We start from the raw sequence: 7139 nt of genomic DNA, 5'->3' as shown, positions 1-7139 counted from the left end.
GCCAGTTTTCCCTCTGCCAGGTGAATCTGAGCTGCTGCAGGCCTCTCTCCTCCCAGCAGGTGTGGGGGGTGGGGCACAGATGGTGCAAACCTTCAACAATCCTTTGGTGGGAAGGCCTCCCCAGCACATCTGAGGAGTCAGTCTGGCCACGTTAGGCTCAGAATCTGGGTTTCAAGAATGTGTAGGGAGCCCTTACACATTCCTCTTGCCTTCCCTGAAGCCTCGGCCCCCCCTTCCATTTCCTTTGATTTCTCAGGTCTGCCCACTCCTGCCCCCAAACCCACAGCTGAGGAAGAGGTCTACAAAAGCTGCTTCAGCAGCTGTCCCCCTTCTCCTTTCCCAGCCATCCCAAAGTTTTGAGTACCCTGATTCCTTGAGTTGTAATAAGCCAGGCCACCTCGGCTCTGAGGATTTAAGGTTTTTGACTAAATTTTTATTTTCTTCAATCATGTCAATGACCTATTTAATTGGAGCTTTTTGGTTTTTCACACACTCCCCTCTCCAATGAAAGCCAAGGGGTGGAAAAAAAGTGGGGAGCTCTGTGAAGGGGGTGGGCTGGGGGGTGTGAGGGCTGGGGCCCTACAGTGGGTGGTGGTGGGCACCTCTCCCAAGGGCAGCCAGAGATAATCTCTGCTTTGCCTCAGAATGTGGTGCTGAGAGTGGGGGGCAGCTAGGGAGGGACACCCCCCCACTCCCCTTTGTCCTGAGCCCAGAATCAGGTCTAGGAGTTTTTGTGGGTTCTATTCCTGTGAGCCCCTGCAAGGAACTCAGTTTCCCTGGTTGAGTGTCCCTGCACTGGTGTGCTTTAGTGGAACTTGGTTTCGTTTAAAAACAACTTTGAACAGGGCGTTTTTTTGGGGTTTTTTTTTTTTTTTTTCCCTGTTTTAAAATTGAAAAATTCTTACAGTACGAACAGAGTTGTAGGGTAGGGGTGTTGGTGCTGTAAGAGGTCACTGAGTGCTTTTTGGCACTGGAATGGGATGGCTGGGGTGGGAGAGCCTCTCCTCCCCCTTTTTTTCTAATATTTGAAGAAGTGTTTTGTAGGTTTCAACAACAACCACAACTTGAATTTGTATCTTGGGACATGGGAGGGAGTGGCTTAGAGGTGTCTGCCTAAGCTTAAGGCCAACTGTGGAAGTTTTGTTTTTGTACAATAAAGTGAAAAACAAAGGTTTGGCTGCTGCCTGGTCACTGGGATGAATGAGGGTAGGGGACAGGTGTGACCAACAGTTTTGATATGACAAGGCTCTTCAGAATTGGAACCATCCTCCCCATCTTTCCTGAAGACTCCATGGACAACCTACCTTCACACAGTTAATGTGCCACTGTTCTTGACATTTTTCAATTCATTGTGTTCACCTCGGATTGTGAGAACACTAAGCATCCTGAAAAGTTGGAGAACAAATGCATCCTTTTCTCCCGGGTGGGTTGCCTTGGGAAGTTGGGGGTATAGAGCTTATCGTGGAGGGGATTTGGGGTTATCCCTCCCATATTGAACCCTCAGCCCCACCCTAGGTTAGGGATGACTTCTAACTCCACCCAGGCCTCTGATGGGAAGTGGCTGGGCTGACTCTGGTTAAGGCCTTTTCTGCACAGGCCTTGGCTGAGTTCCTATAACCACCAAGGGCTAAAGACCCAGGCCCTGTTCAAGAGCTCATTTTCAACACCTATTGTTGGTCAAACTTGTGAAGAACTCCTTGCTCCTCAGGGTCTCCTTGTTTACTCACCTCCCACTCACCTGAAGCTTTCTAAGCTCATCAACATGTTCATCATCACCTCCAGTGGACGCTTGTCTATTTCCTGCTTCTTAGTCTGCTCTGCTGGTGTTGGCTCCTCATTCTATCCTAGATGCTCCTCTCTCTCAGAACCTCTGCTTATCACCCTTTCACAACAACTCCAAAGATGGTATCTACAAAGGCTGTTAATCTAAGCTCCAGATGTGTGTAGACATCTGTGTACTTTCTGGGATATCTTGCAGGTACCTCTTATCCTAAGATTCAAACTTATCACCGGCCATCTAGTCATTCAGTCTAAAAACCAGGGTGTCAGCCTTGATTCCCCTCCCTCCCTCCCCTGCACATCTAATCAATCACCTCCACTTAACCCATTTTACCTCGTAAACTTTTCTCAAATCTATCCATTCTTCTCCACTGCTACCATCCCCACCCTATTCAAGGTCACTGTCCTTGGTGAACTCTGCAAAGGTCCTAAAACTTGTCTTCCTGCTTGCACTCTTGCCCCCTACAGTTCATTCTGCACACAGCAGTCAAGGTAATTTTTAAAAAACCAAATCTGATTACTGCTGTTCTTCAAACCATTCCCATTATACTTAGAATCAAAATCAGGAAGTCTTATCATGACCTACAAGGCCCAGCCCCTAATCCTCTCTCTCATTCTACTGTTCTCCATCATTCACGATGATCCAGCTACATGATCACTTTCCTCACACATGCCTACCACAAGGCCTTTGCATTTGCCGTTTCTGCCCACAATGCTATTTCCCTGATTCTTCACATAGCTGGTTTTCTCATCCTTTGGGCCTCAGCTCAAATATCACCAGCACAGACAGGCCTTCCTAGACAACTTTCTCCAGAGAGACCTCTTCCTGCATCTCCACACATATGTCTGTTTACTTGCTTGTTGGCCATCTCCCTTAGCAGCTTATTACAGTAATTCCAGCACCTAAAATTGCCATACAGTAGTCACCCAAGAAATATTTGTTGAAGGAGTGAATAAATACAGCCACAAGGCCCTGGAGGATCTGCTGCTCCTGCTGGCCTCTCCACCCTAACTCCAGCCACACCAGTCTTCTACTCCTCAAACCCAACACACTCTTTTCCAGGGCCTGCATATATGCTGTTCCCTTTGTCTGGAATGTTCTTCACCACCTGTCTTCCTAGTTAATTCATGGCTCCACTTCAGAGGGACCATCCTTGATCCCCTGACTAAAAAGTTCTCCATGGGGGAATGAAACTAAATGTACGTGTGATGTTGAACGTAAAACAAGCTCTTAAAATAAAAATAATAATGAAGATAAATAAATAAAAAGTTCTTCATGTCATATGTTTCCTTAGTAGCCTGGATACCTTCACACTCAGACTTGTTTGCTTCTTGTTAGGTTTTGCTGAGCTGTAAGCTCCATTAGGATGAGGTCTTGAGTCTCTCCTGCTTGTGCTATAAGCCCAAGGCCTCACCAGAGCCAGATACATAGCTTGGTCCTTACTGTTTATTGATTGGTGCTAACGGAGACCAGGCATGTGCCCATAAAGGTCACCACCACAGAGCAGCCCAGGCCAAGGGCAGAATAAATAATACAACCCAGTTATAGAGGAGCTTAGTGTGTGAGTGGTCACGAGTGGAGATGTGAAAAGGGATTTAGGTAAACAGGCAGGAGGCAGAGAGGCTTCCTGGGCAGGTGCAAATTCTTTAGGGCAGGACATAGGGGGGCATATTCAGGGACTAAGAGCAACATCACTGGAGTGGAGAATTCTTGAAAATGGAGGATGGGAGATACAGCTAGCAAGGAAAATTGAGGCCACACTATGGAGGTTCCAGAAGGCCTGGCCTCCCTTCTTTGCTTGACTCAAGTTCAACCACTGTCTAAGAGTCTCCACCAACTGGTCCCACTGTAACCCCAACATATCCCAAATTGAACTTGTCATCCTCCTGTACCTTCATATCTCCCCCCACCCCCAGAATTTTTCATCCTAGTTGAAAGCCACTCCTTGGAAGGAAGGTTGGGTAATCTACTTCCATAGAGCTACTGCCTTCGAAACCCAAAGAGGGGTGGCTATAAGCCGGATCCAACTCGACAGCAGTGAGTTTTTGAGAGTTGAAATAGCTGTTAGGGGCTCCCTGCTCTTTACCCTATACTCAATCAATTACAAAAACCTACTGCTTCTAGTAGGTTTTTGTAATTGATTGAGTATAGTTCCATAGTGATACTGCCTCAGAAACCCAAGGAGGGGTTGCTATGAGTCAGGGCCGAGGGCACATAACAACAACAACAACAACTGCTTCTAAACTATTCTCCATAACCACACCCAGAGTGATAGATTTCAGATCAAATCTGCTCAAACACTCCTTGGGCTAAAGCCCATAAACTCCTCAATACTCCTCAAGTAGTCAGTATATCCCAAATCTTGTGTGATCTGGCCTGCTCACCTCCAGCTGTTCCTCTACCCACTCCAGTGTTCCAACCAGTTCTCAGCCTAATCCATGCTTTTGAAGCTTGCTATTCAGGACCCTACTCTCTTCTTAGGAATCCTGGTGATGCAGTGATGAAGCACTAGGCTGTGAACAGAGAGGTCAGCAGTTCCAACCCACTAGTTGTTTCAAGAGAGAAAGACATGGTTGTCTGCTTCGGTAAAGATTTACAGTCTTGAAAACCCTATGGGGCAGTTCTACTGTCCTATAGGGTTGCTGTGAGCTGGAATTAACTCGATGGCAATGGGTCAGGTATGATTTTAGTGTCTTCTTAAGGATCTCTGACAGCACAATGGTTAAAGCACTAGGCTACGAACCAAAAGGTTGGTGGTGTAAAGCCACCAGCTGCTCAGGGGGAGAAAAGGACCTGGTGGTGATTTGCTCCCACAAATAATACAACCTAGGAAATTATATATATATGTGTGTGTGTGTGTGTGTATGTATATATATATATATATATATATATATATATGTATATATATATGGGAGCTCTGGTGGCACAGTGCCTAAGACACAGTGCTTAGGACTGCTAACCACGAGGGTGGCGGTGCAAACCCACCAGGTACTCCTCGGAAGGAAGACTGGGCAATCTATATGTGTGTGTGTGTGTGTGTGTATGTATATATATATATATATATATATATATATATATATATATATGGGAGCTCTGGTGGCACAGTGCCTAAGACACAGTGCTTAGGACTGCTAACCACGAGGGTGGCGGTGCAAACCCACCAGGTACTCCTCGGAAGGAAGACTGGGCAATCTACTTCTGTAGCGATATTGCCTCGAAAACCCAAGGAGGAGTCGCTTTGAGTCCGATTCAAGTTGATGGCAGTGAGGTTTTTTTTTTAACATACATATATGTGTGTGTGCGTATACATATACATACACACGCACATGTATGTATACATATACTCACTGCCATCGAGTCAATTCCCACTCATAGCAACCCCCACTGGGTTTCCAAGGCTGTAAATCTTTACGTAAATTGCTTCATCTTTCTCCTGGGGGGGACAGTTCTATCCTGTCATATAGGGCCAACTATGAGTCAGAATCAACTTGACAGCACATAAGCACCTTCTTGGCCTGCTCAATGAGCCAGCTCAATCATCTTGCTTTCCTGACCTGCTCTACTCTTACATCATTCTAGTAGCATAGTGCCTAAAGCACTTGACTGCTAACCAGAAGGCGGGTGGTTCAAACCCACCAGCCACTCCTCAGAAGGAAGGTTGGGCAATTTAGTTCTGTAGTGATACTGCCTCAGAAACCCAAGGAGGGGTCACTATAACTCAGGTTGGACTCAATGGCATATAACAACAACATCTTTTCTCCCAGTTACTTTTATCCCCTTTGCACATCTCTCATTTTTATCACACCGTTTTACATTTTCCTATAGTTCTATCTACTTGAGGAAACAGAACTGTTTTATTTCATCTTTGTATCCCAGCACCTGGAGTACTAGGTAATAACAACAGCTAGGATTTACGGAACACTTAACACTGAGCTAGGAGTTTCACACGTACTAACTTTAATCCTCACAACAACTTAATGAGATAGGTACTATCACCATACTAGTTGACGGAGGAGGAAAGTAAGGCACAAAGAATTGACCAAGTCCACATACTAAAGGCAGATTCAAATTCAGATCTGACTCCTGGTCTTAACTATCTCGGAAAAAACGTTTGCTTAGGACTAAAGAGCCAGTAATGCTTTCAAATTATTTAAGACTTTCTTCCCTTAATCTTATCTGCACTGGAGAGAAGACTGTCACACACGGGATCCAGACACACAGTAATCGAGATAGAAGCACCAGCCTGGACATTTACTGAGGCTGGGAAGGGCCCTTTCCTCCATGAGGTAAAGGGGTTCGGTGAGAGCGAGGGCAGCGGACATGGGCACACCCAGGGGCGTAACACTGGGTGGGAGGATGAGTCTGGCCAATGCCAGGCAGGCTGAGAGGTGGGGGTCCAGCGTGGGTTCCGGAAGCAGGAAAAGCGAGCAGGTGTGGGATCTAAATTAGGAGAGAGGGAAGGAGGGAGAGCGCTCCGCTCAGAGGAGCTCAGCTCGGCTTGGCCCCCGCCCTCCACCGAGGACCCTAATCTCGGGCGCTTGTAAATTAGCAGGCCTGGGGTGGTCTGAGACCCACCCAGAAACAGGAACGAACACTAGAGGTTCGGACAACCCCCTTCAGCCCCATGGATTTTCTGCTCTGAGGCTGTAACTGCGCCCCACTTTAACTCCGGCCCCTTCACCAAAGTGACTGCACGCCTCAGGGTAAACGCTAGTGAGGGGAAAGGATCATGAGCCCCAAGGAAAAGGCGGAGGGAGCCTGGGCCGGAAGGCGTCCCAGGCTCGACTGGGAGCCGGCGCTCTCTTTCGACGCCACCCGCTGCCCCCGCCCCCGAGCCGGCCGGGACGGCTCAACGTCTCCGCCCCCAGCGCACCGCGCACCTCACCTTGAACGTCGCTCCACCCACCGCCATCCTATTGGGCTGCCCCAGCCGAGGCAACACGGCGATTGGCCGGGGTGGCCTGCGAAAGCCCCGCCCTTCTCCCCGCCCCCGTCCCCGTCCGCCGGTACTTTGGACGGCGGCGTGGCGCCCCTCCTCCTTGCCCGGTCCCCGCCCCCTTGAGCAAATGCTGCCGAGCTGCGGCCGCGGGGCAGATGCACGCGCTCGGGCCCTTCTAGCAGGCGCGAGCAGTCGCTGGGCGCGCGAAAGCGAAAGAAGGAAGAGGAAGGGAGGGCGGGGGCGGGGTGTTGAGGAGGGGCGGGAGGAGGAAGAGGAGGAGGTTGGTGCGCGCTCGCGCCTGGCCTCGCGCCCGCGCGGAGGGAGGGGGAGAGGGGCGCGCGCGCGCACGCTCGCGTTCTCGCTCGCTCCATCCATCCATCCTCCGGTCGCGGCACGCGCGCGCGCTCCGGGCTCGCGCCG

Source organism: Orycteropus afer, unplaced genomic scaffold (genome assembly GCF_000298275.1).
Source record: "Orycteropus afer afer isolate SDZICR_OR568_19922 unplaced genomic scaffold, OryAfe1.0 scaffold00495, whole genome shotgun sequence".
NCBI lineage: Eukaryota > Metazoa > Chordata > Mammalia > Tubulidentata > Orycteropodidae > Orycteropus > Orycteropus afer.
This window is presented reverse-complemented; position numbering follows the sequence as displayed.